General features: G+C 50.8%; 1 long non-coding RNA gene across 2 annotated transcripts; it reads right to left on the reverse strand.

Moving 5' to 3' along the window:
* Window positions 1-6,166: 6,166 nt before the first annotated feature.
* On the reverse strand, window positions 6,167-19,076 carry LOC124970687 (uncharacterized). Of its 2 annotated transcripts, none has more exons than XR_007106164.1 (3): window positions 11,884-19,076; window positions 7,253-7,443; window positions 6,167-6,438 (listed from the first exon to the last, which is right to left on the reverse strand). It is a non-coding gene; the product is annotated as an uncharacterized LOC124970687 (long non-coding RNA). The 2 variants fall into 2 exon arrangements; XR_007106163.1 differs by lacking the exon at window positions 11,884-19,076 and adding an exon at window positions 8,778-9,673.
* Between the last annotated feature and the right edge of the window lie 1,518 nt (window positions 19,077-20,594).

The raw sequence follows: 20,594 nt of genomic DNA on the forward strand, positions 1-20,594 counted from the left end.
AGCCCGGGTCCCGTCAGACTTGAGCTCTCATGGCCGCGTGTGCCCCAGGTGAGCACATGGACATGGTAAGAAGCGCTCGGTCTTCCCTTGCTAGCCCTTTTCTTAACTTTTTTTTGTGTTTTTGGTTTTTTAGGGTATTTTTTTGGGAGGGGGTAACTGGGTATTGAACTCAGGGTGCTCTGCCACTGAGCTACACCCCCAACCCTTTTATCTTTAGCCTCCCTAAGTTGCCAAGGTTGACCTCGACCGTGATCCTCCTGCCTTGGCCTCCCGAGCTGAGCTGGCAGGCGTGCGCCATGGCGTCCAAGCATGCTAACCTGTCTTTGGTGAGTCTTGTTTTAAGGGATCCAGCTGAGAACCCAAGACAGGTAAAAGAAAATTATTTTCTTTTCTTTCCACACGAACCAACAGCTTTAAATTCCAAAGTGACTGATGCCAGCTACGTTAGTCCCCAGGGTAGGGACCAGGTCAGGACCTCAGCCATAAAGAACTCAGAGGCCACCGGCACTCATGGAATTAACGTTCACAGGTTGGGACAGGCCCGCGGTGTGCAGCCACCTGCTGACAGCTGAGGCGTCTTTTGGAATCCTGGACACTGGCCACGGGCCACTCTCTCTTGGATTTATCTGAAATCCAAAGCACTGGGCCCCACAATGGACCACCAGAGGCTTGAGGAAACCCCCGCTTCTGCGAGCCCAGAAGACTCTCCAGGTGCCCCATGACCACGCCCAGAGAGCCGCCCAGCGCTCCGCTCGGGCCCTTTCTTCACCCTCTCGCCTGCTCACCGCTCATGCTGCCTGGAAGCCTGGATGGACCGAGGCAGAAGCCGTGGCCGGAAAATATGCAGGGTGATCAGTGCAGCCTGGGGATCCCGGTCCTGGGCGCCGTCCAGCTACGAATCACCGAGAGTCAGAGTCCACGAGACGCAGAAGGGGACAGGCCAGCGGTTCCAGAGAGCGAGTTTGCTCCACAGCGGACATTCGGTGCTGCCGGACACAGTTTTTGTTTTTTGATTTTGGGGATTTTTTGGTTATCACAAGCTGCAGGGGACATGCTACTGGCCCCTAATACGCAGAGTCCCGTGATACTGCTAAACATCCTGCGATGTCCCAAACACCACCAGGCCAGGTGTCCACCTGCTGAGGTTGAGGTGGAAATAGAGACAGAGCAGAAACAGCCCCCGAGCGCCACACACACGCAGAGGAGCTGCGCGGTCCACGGCCAACCCAGACGGGGCGGGGAGGGAAAGAACAGCCTGTGGCCCGGACCACTCAGCTCCCAACGTCAACAGACCGACGTCCTAAGGAATGTGTTATCCGAGCCCGAGCTTCAGGAATGTGTTATCCGAGCCATCCCCAAAGCGCCACAGGAGAAAGCAGATGCGCCAGATGCAGCCGCCAACAGGGGCTTGGGAAAGAGGCCTGGGCGCGGCGGCCTCCATCACCCCTAGGAAAGCCTCCTAAGTCACTTCTAATAAATCAGCCTCAGAATGTCCACAGGGTGTTTGTTCTACTGCAGAGGCGTCCACGGCGCCCTTTCTCATCACAAACGCCAAGTCACCCAACTGGGCCCCAAGGACTCCGGGAGACCCCAAGTCTCATGCAGCCCAATGCCTGGCACCTTGGTGGTGCTCAACAAATATGTGTGCCATGTTTCCTAGGGCTACACTGGACCTCCTCGCCTGGCCCACGTCCTCCCAGCAGCCTCTGCCCCTCTGTCCTTGACTCCTCCTCTCTCCCCTCCCTCACACTGCTCCAGCTGTTCCATGCTGCCCCTCAAGCCACCTGGCACACTCCTGCCCCAGGGCCTTTGCACATCCTGTGCCCTCGTCTCTAAATCAAATGGCCCATTCCCTCACCCCCTCCAGTTCTTTTTCGTGTGTGTGGTGCTGGGGATCGAACCCAGGGCCTTCTGCATGGGAGGCAAGCACTCTACCAACTGAGTTATATCCCCAGTCCCCCTCTAGGTCTTTGTTCAAAGGTCCTTTTATAAAATCGCCACTTTCTGTCTTTCCCATTCTGCTAACTATGAACTGAATTGTGTCCCACCCCAAAATTCAGATTTTTAAGCCCCAGCCCCCAATGAGATGGCAGGCAGGGGCAGGGCCTTTGGGACGTGGTTAGGTTTCCACGAGGGCATGAGGGTGGGATCTGTGGATGGTGGAGAGAAGCGGTCAAGAGCGCACCCTGCAACCCTGCCAAGACCGCAGCAGCCCTGGGTGCCAGCCCGGCGCCTGGTCCCTGAGGCAGCCCTGCAGTGTCTAACTTCAGTTCTGTCCTCAAGCGCTGTCTGGAGGGATGGAACCCAGGGCTGCCACATGCTAAGCCAGGGCTCTGCCCCTGAGCTGCATCCCCAGCCCTTTTTATTTCTTATTTAGAGACAAGGTCTCACTAAGCCGGCCTCAAACCCGCAATCCTTCTGTCTCAGCCTCCCAAGTAGCTGGGATCACAGGTGTGGCCCCTGAAAGGCTTCTACCAAGTTTCTTGCCCTCTGTTCTCAGAGACCCTCTTGATCCACTGGCCCGTTTTCTCCTGTCTTACCCACTACTCTTCACGGAGTCCCATTGAGACACAGAACTGCCCACCTTCACGGTGTCCTGGGGCCACCCTAACCGAGATCCCCAGATGGTGGCTCAGGCAGCCAAATTCTTCCCCCGCGGTTCTGGAGGCTGGGAGTCCAAGCTGCGGGCAGTCGGTCCCTCTGAGCGGGGAGGGAGCTTCCTCCAGGCCTCTCTGCTGGCCGGGGGCCCTGGCCTTCCCTGGCTTTACAGCCCTGAGTCTCAGTCCACTTGGTCTGTCCAAACAACACAGGACACACCGGTGGCCTATCAACAACGGAAAGTCACTGCTCACCGTGCGGAGGCTGGACGTCCACCGTCGGACCCAGGCGTCTGGGGAGGGCTCACATCCTGGGTCAGATGGCACCTCCTACTGTGTCCTCACAGGGTGGCAGGGGTGCCCAGCTCCCCTGGGCCTCTTCAGAGAGCGCTAATTCACGGGCACTCCGCCCTCCAGAGCTATTCACCTCCCAGAGTTCCCGCCCGCCCGTCCCCCACAGTGGGGACATGTTTAGCACAGGAAGGGACCTTGAGTTCAGCTGCTGGCCTTTCCAGGTGAGAGTCTGAAGACAAGCCAGCTGCCTGAGGCCAGAGTTGGCGGCCAAGCCCGGCTTTGGGAAAAGGCTTTGTGGGTTTGGAGGGAAGTCCTTGGGACCGCCTGCCTGAGCTGGGATCTGGCCTTAGAACGTCCTCGCTGCTGGGTGACCTTGAGCGCCTTGCGACTGCTCTGCGCCCCCCGCTCTGCACCGTGCAGTGGTGCCAAGGGGCACCTCCCTGGAGGCACCTCCCTGGAGGCGACTGGAAAGGAAATGTGTTTCCCACGCTCGGTGCTGCGTTGGCCTCAAGAGCATTTACTGAGGCCAGCTTGTCACCCATTTATGGATCCTCGTTCCAAACTGCAGTCTGGTGATCCCTGTCCTGCAGTCCTGCCAAGTTCCCAGCACGGGAGCTGCAGCCGGCTCAGCAGCAGGCCCACCCATCTCAGACTCCTTCACTTCTTGCCTGTGTGATCTTGGGTGACTGTCTTCAGGTCTCTGAGCCTCAGTTTCCCCATCTTTAGATAGGATGATACTATTAATCGTAGAGAGTAATTGTGAGGCTCAGAGATCATTCATTCATTCACGTAGCACATATTTATTTCTGTCCTTCCTGAGCCAGGAATGTATCTAGGGATAAACCTCAAACAAATAAATGAAGGAATGATTTAGCATTTGAAGGACACACATGTTAAAGGGGAAAGCAGAGAATGAGACAAGAGGCATCTCTGTGGCCTATTTGGGCTGCAGTTACAAAATGCCGCAGACTGCAGGGCCCAAGGAGCCCTCGTCATTTTCTCCCTGTTCTGGAGGACGGAAGTCCAAGATAAGGCTCAGGTTCTGGAGAGTTCTCTTCCTGGCTTGAAGAGAGCTGCCTTCTCCCTGTGTCCTCACACGGCTGCGAGAGGGCAAGCTCTCTGGTGTCTCTTTCTGAAAAGGGCACTGACCCCATCTTGGGACCCCACCCTCATGCCCTTACTGAGATCTAATGACCTCCCAGTGGAACAGGGACAAGATGGCAGACATCAGTCAACACCTGCGCCTAGCAGGTTATAATGTACAGGTTTTGTTTCTGTTGCTGTTGTTTTTGTTTTGTATTTTGTGTTTCTTCGGTACCAGGGATTGAACCAAGGGGCACTTAACCACTGAGCCACATCCCCTGCCCTTTTTATTTATTACTCTGAGAGAGGGTCTTGCGAAGTTGCTTAGGGCCTCACTGAGTTGCTGAGGCTGACCTCCAGCTTGCAATCCTCCTGCCTCAGCCTCCTGGATTGCTGGGATTACAGGTGTGTGCTGCCACACCTAGCCTGATTTTTTTTTTCACTCACTCCAATATTCAGCATGCTTAATACAAACCACAATATTTCACAAGTTGCATGGGGATGGATGGCTTATTAAGCTGATCAAAAGGAGTCAGTCCCTATCCTTGAGGAACTGCTAAAACCTAGATGTGGATTAGCCTAAATAAACATAATCAGATGTAAATCATGATAAAGAGGGAGGACCCAGGCACACGGGTGCACACCTGTGATCCCAGGCCGGAGAACGAGGATCTCAAGTTCAAGGATTGAGCTACGCTTCCTGCCTCCCGGTGGCAGAGAACGATCCTAGCATAGCAGGCACGAAGCCCTGGGACTGATCCCCAACGCCAGGAAAGTTAAATAATGGACAGAGCAGTGGCGCACACCTATATTCACAGCCACTCAGGAGGCTGAGGCAGGAGGATCACAAGTTCAAAGCCAGCCTGGGCAGCTTAGAGAGACCCTGTCTCAAAATGAAATACAAAGGACTGGGGATATAGCTCGGAAGTAGAGGACTTGTCTAGCATGTGCCAGGACCTGGATTCAATCCCCAACACCCCTAAAAATAAACAAAATAAAATGCATCCTGTTTTTTAAATGGACCTACCTCTATAGCAGTTTCTCTATAATTGTACAGAAAATATTATTTTTATGTGCAATAGTTAATATATAAAATACTGCTTTATTTCATAACTAAAATATCAGTATGTACTTTTTAAAAAACTCTATCCATGTAAACTATTAACAGAAATTATCTTCTCCTCTGACGTTATATTTAATTTTGATAAATTTTTGTGGTTGCCTTTTAAATCTTACAGAGTAACCATCTTGATTTTTATCTTCTCTCCTTTCATCCCTGATAATAAACTTTGTAACAACTTTCTTTCTCCAGTTTTGCTGTCCTTGTCCTTTTTCCCTGGGGATTCCTTAATAATCAAGTTTTGTATTCTGAAGATGAACAGTATTTGCAGAATCTAGAACTTGAGAGCTCGATGGGGTCTTAGAAACCAGATGTGGTGGTGCCTGCCTGTGATCCAGCAACTTGGGAGGCTAAGGCAGGAGGATCATAAGTTCAAGGTCAGCCTCAGCAACTTAGTGAAACTCTGTCTCAAATAAAAAAATAAAAGGGGCTGAGGGCGTAGCTCAGTGGTAAAGCACCCTGGGTTCAATCCCCAGCCTCAAAAAAGGAAAAGAAGAAGAAAGAAAAGAAATTATGGTGTCAAAGAACATTAATTGGACATAGTACATATCATTGATTTGATAAATAGATCATCATACGTTACAAAATACAAAGGTGAACTGGGGCTACTGGCCCCTAAAAAGTGTTCGACCTAGAAAACTAGGAGAAGAACATGACCGAATTGTTTTGAAAGGCTGAGTTTCAAATGTGGAACAACTGAGCCACGTGTTTGTAAACAGTGCCATTTAAAAGACTGTACAGCTTTCCCTCCAATTAAAACACCATGCAAATTTGCAAGGCTGAGTTTTGTCAGCTAAAATTTGTAAACAGAAGAACTCAAATGATATCATTTCTAGTTGAATTAGTTCTTTATGATCAGACTGTTTCCTCTTTTATAATTGTTTGGAACAAAACAAAACAAAACAAAAAAACTTAACAACCTGATTTATTTATCTTCCCAGAAGAATTCATCTCTAGTGTTCTCACTGGGGACAGTCATAATTAGATGCTAGAGAAGCTAATAATAAAAGCCATTTATAAGGGCTCACAATGTGCTATTACTTCGAAAGGCAAGTTACATCCTCCCAAGAAATCTGTGAGGTAGTACATTTATTAGGATCAAGCTCAGGTATGAGTAACAGAACACAAAATGGTAGTGACCTAAATAAGGTACAAGTTGACTTTGCTGTGACATAAAAACCTGGTACCAGGTGATCTGGTGCTGGTGTGGTGGATCCAGGTATCAGGGAAAGGACTTCCTTCCGTCTCCTTGATCCACTGTGGATACGAGCCACTCTTCATTCCTAAAGTGACATCATGCTCCAGATGAAGGCTCTGTCTCCAGCCATTATGCCTGCAACCCAACTGAGTAGACGGAAGAAGCGGGGTGATAGGGCGACACCCCCAAGAAGTTTCCCATACCACTTTACCTAAGTCCTTGGTCACCCCTTGATCACTGGCTTCACCTAGCTGCAAGGGACGCTGGGAAATGTAGTCCTTATTCTGTGTACATGTTTCCATCTCCCTCCCAAAATCAGGGGAGAATGGATTTGGGGGGGAAATGAGCAGTCCTTGTTAATTCCTTTTTATAGGTGAGATTTAGAGGGTAGCAACATGACTGAGGTCACAGAGTTACAAGTGATGAGCTAAGATTTGCAAAATATTTTGTGACGCTTCTTCTCATGTACCTTGCGCTAATGAAGTATGAGTTATAAACCTCTCTGCATTACTCAGCAGAGAGAAATTATACAAAAGCCGTGTATTCAGAATTTTACTCTTTTTTTTTAAACAAATACTGGCAAGAATGCAGAGTAACAGAAACCCTTATACACTGTTGGCAGGAATATAAACTATTACACCACTATGGAAAACAGTATGGAAGTTCCTCACAAAACTAAAAATAACAGTCACCTACAATGACGCATGCCTGTTATTCCAGCCCCTCTTCAAGCTGAAGCAGGTGAATTGCAAATTCAAAGCCAGCCAGGGCAACTTAGCAAGACCCTGTCTCAAATTTTAAATTTTTTAAAAGGGCTGGGGATGTAGTTCAGTGGTAGAGCACTCCTGGATTTAATGCCCAAAATGACAAAAATTAAAAATAAAAATAAATAGAATGACCCTCCTATTACCCAGTTGTAGCACCCTGGGTATACACCTGAAGGAAATGAAGTCCACATACCACAGCAATATCTGCACCTCCCTCGGGGATTGCTTCTCAAGAGCCAAGATGCGGGATCAGCGAGGTGTCCGTCAGCTGACCAATGGATAAATGTACATACTTGTGGGATATATGTACACGGAGTACTGTTCAGCCAGAAAGAGGAATGAAGTCATGTCATCTGCAGGAAAATGGATGAAGTGGAGGACATCCTAATAAGCCAGACACAGAAGGAAATACATTGCATCATTTTTCTTATATGTGGAAATTAATTTTTTTAAAAAATTCAAGATCTTAAGCCAATTCCAAAAAACCAAAGTCTGAATGCTTTTCTCTGATAAGCGGATGCTGATCCATAGTGGGGGGCTGGGTAGGGAAGGATGAAGGAACTTTGGATTGTGCAGAGGGGAGGGGGATGGGAAGGACGGTAGATTGAGACAGACATTATTACCTATATACATGTATTAAAAGATTTTTAAATAAAAAACAAAAATTCAAGATCTGAAAGTGGAAGAGAGGTGATTAGGAAGGGGAAGGGGCCTGGAAGAGGGGGAGAGGGGAGGGCGGGAGTGACCAAAGCAGAGCCCCTGTGGTCAAACACCACTCCGCCCATCAGTGAACACGCACCACTAATTATAACTGTTAAACAAAAAATAAAAATAATACAAAAGAAATAAAAGAATTTTCTCTTTTAGACAAGTTACTGCTTATTTTATCACAGAACTGTGTAAAGTGCAGCCGCCCGGGGGGGCGGGGAGGAGTGTGCAGAACAACCAAGAGATGGGGTCCCTCACCCAGAGCGGGGCCTGCTGTCCAGAACCTCTGCCTCCACCCAGGCCCACCCTGGCGGTAACCACAGCGTCACTGCCTCTGAGGCCCCCTGGAGCTCAGACGGGGTGCTCCAGGTCCCCCCACCCGCCATCTTGCTCTTCCCAAACAAGGGGCGCTCCAGTGGAAGGGCCAGCGGGACCAGGGAAGAAGCACGGGGGCTTCGGGGAGTCACAGGACGCAGGGGGTCTACCTCCCCCCACAGGCCACTAGGCTTTGCCTCTCACAGTCCCCTGCCCGCCAGAGTCCCTGGGCCCGCTGGGTCACCAACGCCAGGCAGCTGGAGTGGGGCAAAAGAGAGGTGGTCCCCCCAAAGGAGGGAAGTAGGCAAGAACAATAATGGCGAGCTGGCCCACGAGTGAGGAAGGCAAAGACGGGAAGAGACAGAAGCTGCAGGGGTGGCTGGGCAGGGCCATGTGGACCAGGGGCTGAAGATGAGGACCCAGCACAGCCAGAGCGGGTGGCCCGGGTAGGGAGCCCCAGGCTGAGAGACCGGCAGGTATAAAGGCTCCCGGTGAGGAAGGACTGGGCCTGCTCGCAGCACGGGGCGGCCAGGGTGGCTGGTGCAGAGTGGACAGGACAGTCCTGGGCAGGCAGTGCCCGGCCGGCTACACTGGGAAGATTTAAATCCAGAAGCACGTGGTTTCTGGGCGGGACTCAGACTGGGAGTGGGCAGAACAAGACTTGTGAGAAGGCAGGTGGATTCTGCTTGACCTACCGTGGCCATCTCCAGTCAGGACCTCCACGACTGCCCTGGCGTAACCCTGGTCAGTTTCCCTGACTCCTTTCCCAGCAGAATATAAAGACACAAAACCAGCCAGGCACGGTGTGCACCACCCCGCAACTCAGGAGACCGAGGCAGGAGGATCGCAAGTTCAAGGCCAGTCTGGGCAGCTTAGCCAGACCCTAAAAAAACAAAGAGGGCTGGGGGGTGTTCCTCACTAGTAGAGCATGCCTGGGTTCAATCTAGAAATAAACAGACAAAACCATCAGGTGCCATGTGGCGCTCTACAGCTGGACCCCAGCACCAGCCACCCTGCTGACTCTTTGATACTAGCTTGAGACATGCCAGGGACATCATCATCTGGGTTGAAGGCATTTTGTCCTGGCAACTTTATGAGCCCCTATCCTCTGACCCAACCGCAGGGATCCACTGGTCTTGCTGCACCCAGGACCATGCTTCTGTCAGTAAGTCCCCAACTCACTGCCCTCTGCAATCCTGGATCTTCTCCTGTCCTGCAGCACTTGGGGCCACTTCTTATACGCAGGGGCAAGTTGTTTCCAGAACGGGAGGTCATGGCAGACATCCAGGTAAGAGGGGACATTCTCTGGCTTAGGCCACTTATGGTGGGGTGAAGACAAGTGGGTGGACTGGAGTGTGCTATCAGGACCGTGGACAGTAGAGGATCAGGCAAGTGAGATGGGAGGACAGACAGTGCGGGGTCCTTGGAGAAATGGCCAGCCCAGGTCTGGAGCAGGAAATGCACAAAATGAGCCCACTGGGCCGTCTTGTTGCATAGCAGATGGAGAAGCTGCCGGGGCTACTGGGGTCATGTCAGGAAAGACAGAACCTACTCATGGCAGTGCTGTTCACAACCACCGAGAGGTGGAAACGACCCCCCTGGTCTATCCACCAGGGATTAGAAAAGCAAGATGCAATCTGTCTGTACTGTGGAGTGTTATCAGTGAGAAAAGCCAGGCACCAAGGACCACATGTTGTATATACAGAACAGGCAAATCCTTAGCGATAGCAAGCAGATTAATGTCTGTGATTTGCTTTAAAATAGAATGGGGGGCTGGGGCTGGGGCTCAGTGGTAGCGCGCTTGCCTGCAGGCGTGAGGCCCTGGGTTCCACTCTCAGCACCACATATGAATAACATTAAATAAATAAATAATAAAAAGATCCACTGACAACTAAAAAATATTTTTTAAAAAATAGAAGGGGGATGGGGAATCTAGATAGGTACATTTTTTTTCCTTTTTTTTTTTTCCCCTCCCTGGAACTGGGGATTGAACCCAGGGATGCTCTACCACTGACCTACCCCAGTCCTTTTTATTTATTTGGAGACAGGGTCTTGCTAAATTTCCCACGCTGGCCTCCAACTTACAATCCTCCTGCCTCCGGCCCGGCCTCCTGGGTGGCTGGGATCACAGGTGTGCACCGTCGCGCCCAGTTTAGATAGGCCCCTACGTGAGACAAGACTGACCATGAGCTGACAGTGTGGCACCTGGGTGATAGGTGTGCTGTGCCAGGGTTCACTGTGCCAATCTCTCTCCTATATAGGGTTAAAATTTTCTGCAATGAGCCAGGCGAGGTGGCGCATGCAATCCCAGCAGCCCAGCAGGCTGAGGCGGGAGTATCGCAGGTTAAAAGCCAGCCTCAGCAACTCGGTGAGGCTATAAGGAACCTAGTGAAACCCTGTCTCAAAATAAAAAATAAAAAGGGCTGAGGATGTGGCTCAGTGGTTAAGTGCCTGGTTAAGACCCCTTGGGTTCAATCCCTGGTACCAGGGGGGAAACAAAATCTGCAATGAGGCCAGGAGCGGTGGCACAAGTCTGTAATCCAGTGGCTTGGGAGGCTGAGGCAGGAGGAACGCAAGCTTAAAACCAGCCTCAGCAATTTAGCAAGGCCCTAAGCACTTAGCGAGATCCTGTCTCTAAATTAAAAACATGAAAAACAGGCTGGGGATGTGGCTCAGTGTTTAAGGAACCCCGGGTTCCATCTCCAGTACAAAAAAAAAAAAAAAAAAAAAAAAAAAAAAAAACTTCAATGAAGAGTTCAAAGACAAAGATGCAGCAGGCAGGAGTCAAGACTACCCGAGCTCCAGAGACACAGCTGGAAACTCAGGAGCAACCAGCCAGTGGGAGAAACAGGAGCAATACATAAGCAATGGCATTCCCAAAATAATGAACAGGTCAGGAAGCGCTATTGTCTTGTTTCAGACTCAAAACGCTGTCTCTTGTTGCCAGGGATAGTAACCCCAGCGACTGGGGAGGCTGAGGCAGGAGGATCGCACGTTCCAGGCTGGCGGGGGAAACAAGCAAGACCCCACCTCGAAAAAAAACATACAAAGGGCTGAGAATGTAGTTTGGTGGTAGAGCACCACTGGAGTCAATTTTTTGTAGAGTACCACAAAAAATAAATAAATCAACACCCTCCATGTGTGACCCGCCACCCTGCCCTGGTACTAGCTCACTGTGAACTTGCACAAATCATCTTGACTCCCATTTCCTCCGCCCTGGTCTGGGACCCCAGTCTCCCCTGCTAGGGAACCACTGAGTCTTCTAACTAGTGACCTGCACCCTCTTGGTCCTTTCTGTCCTTCTCCCCAGCAGTCAGGGGAAACCTTCAGAACAAACATCAGATGCCCCTCAAAACTTCTTTTCTTTGAACCTCTGTATCGTTATAAGTATGCATATAATTGGCAACCTTCTTACTGAGGTCAAATTCACATCAGACGCCCCGCTTTAAAGTGGACATTTGGGTGGTTTCTGTGCATGTCCTGAAGTCGTACGTCCCTCCCATCTGTCTAATTCCAGGGCATCTTCACCACCCCAGCAAGAAACCCCACAACCCAGCAGCACCACGCAGCATCCTGCCTTCCCCAGCCACAGCAAAATAACCAACTGCTCCCTCTACTGAATTGTGCATCCTGAACATTTCAGATAAACGGAATCATGTATACAGGGCCTTTCACGTCAGACTTCTGTAATTTAACATTGTGTGTGTGTGTTACTGAGGATTGCAACCAGGGGTGCTTTGCCACTGAACTACATCCCTACCCTTTTTTATTTTTTATTGAGATGGGGTCTCATTAACTTACCCAGGCTGACCTTGAACTTGTGATCCTCCCATCTCGGCCTCCTGTTGCCGGGATTACAGGCATGCGCCATGGCACCCGGAGAGCATCGTCTTTCCGAGTTTCTGCCGCGTTGCAGCAGGAATCAGCGCTTCATTCCTTCTCCCAGATGAATAATACTCCATTGTGTGGATATCTGTATTTTGCTTAAACATCCATTGACGGACACGTAGACTGTTCTCCTCTGGAGTTATCGTGAGAGATGCCGCTACGAACGCTGGCCTGGGAGCTTGGCGGTGAACCGTTTCGGTCCCCTTGAGTACGTATGTGCTGTGTACTGGCTGTCCTCAGTCTTGAGCTGAAGTCTGAGTCCTTTATCCTGACCCAGCTGGTCTGGCCTGGACTGAGCTTGCCCACCCCTCCATTTCTCCAGTGGTCCCCCTCCTGCTTCTCCAAGGGCCCCAAACTGCCTTCTGTTCTTGTCAACTACACTCCCTTGACCCAGACCCTTTGCAAGGTCTGGTCCCACTGCCTGGTCTCGTGGTCCTATAAACTCCATATGGGCAGTAACCAGGTCCTGTCCACAACTGTGTCCCCAGGCAGAGGGTCTGGCCCCAAGCAAGAGGCCAGCAAACACATACTACTCCTTGTCCTGAGTCCACAGTGCAACAGTGAGCCCCAAAGCATAAGAATCCTGGAGGTATCGTGTGCCTCCAGGGAGTCTGTGGTCCCATCGATTTTCACGGGTCTGCGCTCAGTCCACCACCGCCAAACCACAAAGTGTCCCTGGTCTGTGTTGGTGGTTCTCACCCTTCAGAATCACTTGGAGGACAGGCATAATTTAGATATTCAGCACCCCTTCCCTGCCAGCTAGGTCCGAGTCAGGGGCTTGGAGACAGACCCTGGGATCTCGACTCTTAAGTCTCCCACCAGCTGACCTTGGTTCAGGTCCAAGGACCACCGTTAAAGAAACTGTTCCAAAGGCTTCGTTGCCCTGCTAGGGATCTTGACATAGGCATCTGGGAGGGTCCTTCTAATGCTGACTTCCAGGAAATGAGCAGCTGTCCGAGGGGTCAGTGTACAGGGCTACAAGGGTCGAATGCCCTGCGGTGCAGGAGCCTCTAGATGGCAGTGTCCAGCCAGAAACGGAGCCCGGTGAAGGCCAGGGAACACCTCTAAAGGGAAGGCTGCACTCTCCTGGGGGGGGGGGCTGCCTTCCGGAGGGTGAGACTTCCGGCCACCAGGAACCAACACCCACAACCTTCCCGACGGGCCCACCTGCGATGCTGCCCTCAGCTGCCCTCAGCTGAGCGATGACAGAGCTAAAGAAGGGACGAGGCAGGAGAAGGGAAGGGAGGAGGTCGCTGGACGTTTCATGTCCATAATGACAGCAGCCAGGGTTTCTGGAAAACTCCGCCACTCTCCCAGGCAAAGCAGATGGCGCGGTTACGTGTTTCTCCTCCTTATGAGCACCCCCCAGCCTCCTGAGGACCCGCAGTACACCCGGTGAAGCTTAACAAGGTGTGTGGCCCGTCGCCCCGCGGGAGGGCTCCAGGTGACCCGATGGTTCATACCAGTGCGTAAGAATCCGCTTCCCCAACTCTCATTGTGCCCTTGGAAAGCAGGTGTAGAAATAAGGTCACAGGATGCAAAGCTAGGATCACTTTTAAAGATCTCGATAGATTGAGCCAACTTATTTCCGAAGATGTTTTAGCATGTCTCAGGAGCAGTGCGTGAGGGCACGTCACCTCTGAACCCCCAGCACTGAGTATTGGCCACCTAGCCTTAAACCCATTCAAAGCAGTGTCTATTTTTAAAATCGAAACTACAAGCAAGGAAATGTTGAACTTTTTTTTCCAAGTATTGATTGGCCATTTGGATTTCTACCTCTGAAAACTCACTCTTATTATTTTTTTTAATTTTTCCTTTTTGATATATTACTTTTTCATTTCCTTCCTTTTTTTTTTTTTTTTTTTTTGGTACTAGAGATTGAACCCAGAGACGCTTAACTACTGAGCCACATCCCCAACCCTTTTGTTTTGCTTTGATGAAAAGCATGGGAGGAACTTTATCCCCCCCTTCCCTCTGCACCGGCCATTTTATTTAGAGACAGGTCTCATTGAGTTGCTTAGAGCCTTGCTAAATTGCTGAGGCTGGCGATCCTCCTGCCTCAGCCTCCGAAGCCAGTGGGATTAGAGGCTGCACCACCGCACCCAGCTGACATAGCACTTCTTATTCATATGTAAAAATGTCTGTGCCTGTATACTGGGAACTTCAATTTGTCATTCTTACTGCTGATAAAAATTTACATTTATGCTCATAATCAGTATTTTAGAAAAATATTGTTCATTGTCTCTATGCTTATAAAGTTGATAATATACATATATTTTCCTCCAGTTTTAAATGTTTATTTTTCATTTAGCCCTTTAATCTTTTTTAATGTATTCAGTACACAAGATGCTCTATCTTCATTTTTTCCCCCAAATAATCTTTTCCCAATGCTATTACTTGATAAATGTACCCCTCCCTCTCATTTTGTTACTTCTTGACAGAAGACCAAATTCTCATAAACCTGGGTGTTCTATCAAGCGGCTATCCTGCTTCCCCATGCCCTCACTTTTTTTTTTTTTTTTTTTTTTTTTTTTTTTTTTTTGGTGCTGGGGATTGAACCCAGGGCCTTGTGCATGCGAGGCAAGCCCTCTACCAATTGAGTGAGCTATGTCCCAAGCCCTGCACCTAACTTCCTAACTTTTAATTATTGCTATAATTAAGTCATAATTTCTCTTATTTCAAAATTACCTTAACTAGTCTCAGCTCTCAATTCTTTTTATTTTTTATTTTTCAGTACTGGGGATTGAACCCAGGGATGCTTAACCACTGAGCTACATTCCAAGTCCTTTTTATTTTAAGACAGGGTCTTGCTAACTTGCCCAGGCTGGCCTTGAACTTGGGATACTCCTGCCTCAGCCTCCCAAGTTGCTGGGATCACAAGTGTGCACCCCTGCATCCAGCTCTCAACTGTGAATTCCTTCACAGTTCCTTGTTTTTTTGTTTTTGTTTTTTGTTTTTTGGTGTTTTTTATTTTTTTTTTCTTTTTTTGCAAAACATCAAGGAGCACATACTTTTGTCTGGGTCACAACTACGCAGCACCAAGAAGGCAGCCACAGACCATAGACCAGCCAGTGTCAGTGCTGCAATAAATCTTGATTTACAAAGACAATGAACTCGATTTGGCTCACAGTCGGTAGTTTGCTAACCCCCAGCCCAGAAAGGCAGAGAGCAAACTGATATCAAAAATTACTTCTGGGCATAGAAATGAAAAGTTGGACCCCATCTGTGTGCAATGAATCAAAATGTATTCTGTAAAATTTTCTTTTAAATTAAAAGACTTTAAATAAATGGTCTTTAAAAAAAAAGAAAAGAAAAGAAATTGCCTCTGGGGCGAGAACAAGAATGGGAATTTGGGGGAGACAGGGATATTAGTTCCATCTGTGCTGAGGATCACTCTACTGTATCTATGTAGACTATTTAATAAATACTTAGGTAGTACTGACTGTATGGCAAGTACTAAAGACTTTATAATTAGTAAAGTCATTAAATTCATTTAGGCTTCCTAACAACTTGAAAAGAAACCATCATTACCCATGTTTTACAGATGAGGAAACTGAGGCCCAAAAAGGTTCATTGGATTTGCTTAAGATCACATGATTGGCCAAGTGCTAGAGCCATGATTCAAATCAGGCAGCCTGGCTCCAGAAACTGAACCTCAGCATTACTTTTAGTCCTGATGTGGTGCTATTCTTCTTTAAAGCATTAATATTCTAAGCCAGTCATTTTAATAAAGAGCTCCATTTTTACCATAAAATGAAAGCATAATTCAATGGATAAAGGCAGGACTGAGAAACCTCTCTGCACTTAGACCATAAAACACTACCATGTATTCAGAATACATAAAAATGTCATCGTTCCCCACTGGATCTCGCTCCACCCATGTCACACAGGGGATGAGTTCAGACTTTAGAGATAAAAAGCCCAAGTTGGAGCTCCAGCTGGGCCTCCCCAGGCAAGAGGCTCGCCCTTTCTGATCATTAGCAACACAGGCATACTCGTGCTTCTGGAGCTGGGGAAAACTATGAAATTGGATACTTACGCAAAGCACCCAGGAGACAGTGAGAGGTGGGCTGGTTTTCAGTGACAGCTGCCGCCACCCCTCACATCTCAGCATTACAAGAATTCCTGCAGGGTTGGCCAGCTTCCTGTTTCAGCCCCACCCTCCCGCACAGAGGCTGGAGCCTGCTCTGCACACAGCCATGGTTTGTCTTTTGCCCAAGGCTAGCAGAAGGATTATAGCCATAATTGGGACTTAGGAATTTTGCGGACAAAGCCCTGAAGGGAGGCTCAGGGCGCCACAGGAGGCCCACCTGGAAGTCTGGAAACAAGAAGCCCAGGGATAGGGAAGCAGGACCTAGACCCAAAGAGGCACCAGCGAGTACAATCACTGGCTTCCGGGCATCCCAACCCACAAGCCCAAATCCAGGGCAGGCAGGATGGGGAAGGTGAGGCCCCGAAAGCCGACCCTGTTTCTGAAGGCATGGAAGGTCACCCACCCATCTCCAGCATCCCGACCCAAGGGCACCAGACAGCGCTCTCCACCTCGAGCTCGCCGTGGTGTTTGCAAACGCCACCGGTTGTCTTGTGTCGAGACAGATGTGCGCGCCGACTGCTCCCCTCTGGCGGCTGCCAGCTCTGCTCACCACCTGCCCCTGACAGGCAGGCTCTCTCGCATCCTCAGAAGCCCGGAGTACTGTTACCCAGCTTGAGACGAAACAGCGGGGCCCAGAGCCGGCAGGTTAAAATGGTTGGCAGGCAGGGGCTGCATGCAGACCCTTCCCAATTAAGGGGCCCTGGGAAGGGTGGAGGCAGCAGGGAGTTCCTTCAAGGAACCAAAAATCAAGTCTGAGCTGACGACTGTGGCAGCAGGGCCCTTGCATTCAACTCCCGCCCCCATTCCTGGTCCCTGCATCTGCAATCCAGGACAAGCCGGCCTGGGAGGACTGTCGCTTTAAGGTTCTGGTGGGCGGGCCCAGTTTCCATGGAGCTGGCTCAGCGTTGTTCTGTCTCCACATTCCTTGGCCCAAACAGGAAGTGAGTCACTGCCGGAGAATGCAGGGTGCACGGACTTAGGGGGCTCCAAGCGGACGACCTGGGATGCCCTGAGGGGGTCAAGCCTATGCGGGTACGTGGCCGAGGGGGCGGGAAGGAGCTCACTGAATGTCGTGAGTGCTGCGAAGGTCTCAGCCGGGATCCAGGATCATCCAAGTTGAAGGTCGCGCTGGTTTCTTGATAGGCCAGGCCCCCGGGCCAGGCGAAAAGCCAGCAACGTGCTTTATATACTGGGTTCCCGTTCTTATGACATAGCTTCCTATCATGCCCACTTTTCAGATGTGGAAACTGAGCCTCTGGCTGAGTGGTCTCCACTTAAGTTCCTATCCCTCCATGCTTCCAATTCCCCCTGAATTTGAACCCAAGCTTGAGCACGAGAAAGGCTCACAAGTACCTTCCAGAAAGCACAGAATCCGGACAAACCTCGGCTGGGATCCTGGCTTGGCCACTCCTCCTACCTGTAGAGTGGGAAGGCCCTCCTTCCCTCACTGGTTTACCGGGCATCTACCTGATGGCAGAACAGCGAACATGCAGGCCCTGCCCTCGGAGGAAAAGCAGACCCAAACCAAAAGTGAACCAGCAACTCAAATCACAAGTCCAGATGAGAAACAAGGGCAGAACAGCATCCCAGGGGCAAAGAATTCCAGGTCACATCTGCAGCTAGGGCAAGGGGAGACCTCTGAAGGAGGTTCAGAAAGGCCAGTTCAGCACCCAGGAGCCTGGAAATGATCCACACCCACCCCCTCATGGGGCCTCCAGCAGCCTGTTCGAGGAGTTAGCCCAGGCCCAGGGGACCTGGCTGCGGGCTCACAGGCAGCTCTGCAAGAGCCCACCTGCTGGTGCTCCTGTTGCAGTGAATCACTGGGGACAGGCAGTCCCCACAGTAGGTGCGTGAGCATGGCAGACGTCCTGGGGACTTGTCTCAACAAGCTCTTCCCACCAACCCCAGCAACACCAGATTCCTCTCACCTAGGGACAGCCTCCACCTTCAACTGGCCAACTCACAACTGGAGAAGCGGGGAGAATGCCATCCTGCAGCCAGATTGCCAGGTGTGACAACTCCCACAGCACTTGACCCATCAGTCCATCCTTGCAGGGGAGACCGAAGAAGAGGTGAGGACCAAGCACAGGACGTGCAGTGTGTGTGAGCACTTTCCACCCACTTTTCAGGAATGCGTGCGTGAACTTTTTCTCAAATACCACTGGAGGCCCACACGGGGCCTGAGACCTCCATGCAAACAGGGCGCAGGAGTCCATGCAATGGCTGACCACTCCAGGGCCAAGGGTCTTTGTGTTCTGCTGGACCCGTCAGCTTGACCTGGCCCAACTCTCCTCCTGGTCCCAAGAGGCTGCAGTGGCGCCGGGCACCCCTGCACAATGTGACACACAGGAGCAGTGGACTGCTCAGAACACATCGCCTGCCCCTTCCTGTATAACCCCCCAAAGGAAGCGTTTTGTCCATGTTGTCTTAAAAAAAAAAAAAAGAGGTTAATAATAGGTGGTAAAGATTCACTTATGACTCCAATTTACCTTAAAAATAAAGTGTGACCTGCCCCAGACCTTTGGACTCAGTGTTTGTGTGTAGGTGGGGTGTCCACGAATCTGTTTTAAACCAACCCAAGGTGACACAGGCCAGTCAGGCCGGATCACTCCTGGTGAGCTATGACTCATCATGCTGGGGCCTTGTGGGTGCCAACTTCCTCCAGCCAAGCCCAGGAAGACACCCTGCCCCAGAGGAATGCTGGTCATGCTCAGACTTCCTCAAAGCCTGGAGGTCTGGAGGCCCGCAGGCAGGCAGCTCAGAGCAAGGGTGAGCCCTCGGGCAGAACCAGCTGCCCTCAGCCTCAGGGCTGGCCCAAGGAGTCCAAGCTGATCTGGACAGGAGCCCAAGACAGTGATTCTCTACAGGTGGAGCAAGAAAAATCCTGGTACCTGGGCCCCACCCCCAAGAGTCCCATCAAGTTTTTCTGGGGTACATCCTGACCATGGCCGATTCCAACATGCAGACAGGTTGAAAACCACAAAATGAGGAGAGAAGGGGTAGAGCGAGATGGGGGCCGGAGACAAGCTGAGAACCCAGCAGAGCCCTTGCAGACCCTGAGAAGGGAATTTTATCCAAAGGATGACCACAATTAATGGTCCACCATCTAGGTGCACACCAGGGCCAGGCATCACCACACCAGACACGTGGCAGGGCTGGGGAGGCAGGTCCTAGTGGGAAAGCTGGATTCTCATCTACACCCCACTGACCCGAGTCCTGCTCTTCACCACCACGCCCTCTTGTTCTTGACTGGCGACTGTCCCAGGAGAATAGGGATATTCACAAAACTCTCACACCACTCTTTTTCTATTCACTCATACCTACCCTGCGCCAGGTGTTGACATCCGGGGCGCCTGCGTCTCCAAGCTGGTTGGAAACTAACAGGGTCATATAAGCAGCTTACTAAGGACCTGTGGAGTGCAGTGCACCATCCAGCCTCAACAGGGTGCAGCATGCACATGTGTGCGTGCGTGTGCACAGCAGGCCCTCGTGGAGAAGTACTTCTTACTGTAGGTCACGGTCCAGCATGGCCAGGAAACAGGGCCAGAGGTAAGCCTCCATACACCAAATGCAACTGTGCAGACACAGTTGGGTCTACACAACACTTCTACTCACCTGAGAGGCCCCAACAGCAGATCAGAACGCCTGTTGACCGGGGATGTGGCTCGAAGGCAGGATGCTTGCCTATCTTGTGCAAGGCCCTGGGTTCCATCCCCAGTAGTGCCTGCCACCCCCCCCCCCAAAAAAAACCCCACACCCCTTTGAAGATAAACCCTGAAATGGACACAGCGATTGGGATTTTGAGATTTGCCATGGGGAGAAGAGTTGGGTGAAGTGTGAAATCAACTTCCTTCCACCACCCAAGGACAGAGTGACATGAGATTCCTTCTTTCCTGGGATTTCAGCTCTGGCACCACCATCCTGAATCCCTGAAGAACAGTAAGCAACAATAACAGCATCTTCTCTTGAAACTCAGTAACAAGTCAGGTGTGGTGGTGCACACCTGTAATCCTAGCTAGGCAGGAGAATCACAAGTTCAAGGTCAACCTCAGCAACTTAGCCCCATCTCAAAATTTAAAAATACAAAGGGTTGGGGATGGAGCTCAGTGGCACAGCACCTCCGAGTTCAATCTCCACTACCAAAAGTGGGGCTGGGGGGTCAGTTGCAGTGGTGCATGCCTCTGTGGCTTTATGGAAGACATGGACTATGCCTCCACAAAGCAAATGCCGAGGCCACTGGGCCCCCGGGTGCTGAAAAGAGGCCAGAACCTCAAGCTATTCTTCCCGAGTCAGGCTGCCACACTCCACTCTGAGCCTGCAGAGTCCTCTCTGCTGCTGAAGCCAGAGGAAGCCCCAGGACACTGAGGCTCTCCGAGCAGTTCCAGAAATGACTGGAGCCTGAACACCTGCAGTGCCAACCGAAAGCACAGGAGCGCCACAGCCCTTGCCAAGAACGGCAGTGCAAGCGCTCACCAGCGCCCAGCGCCCTGTGGACCTGCGTCAGAGGCGTGTTCCCCAACCAAGAACCAAG

Source organism: Sciurus carolinensis, chromosome 18, assembly GCF_902686445.1.
Source record: "Sciurus carolinensis chromosome 18, mSciCar1.2, whole genome shotgun sequence".
Lineage (NCBI taxonomy): Eukaryota > Metazoa > Chordata > Mammalia > Rodentia > Sciuridae > Sciurus > Sciurus carolinensis.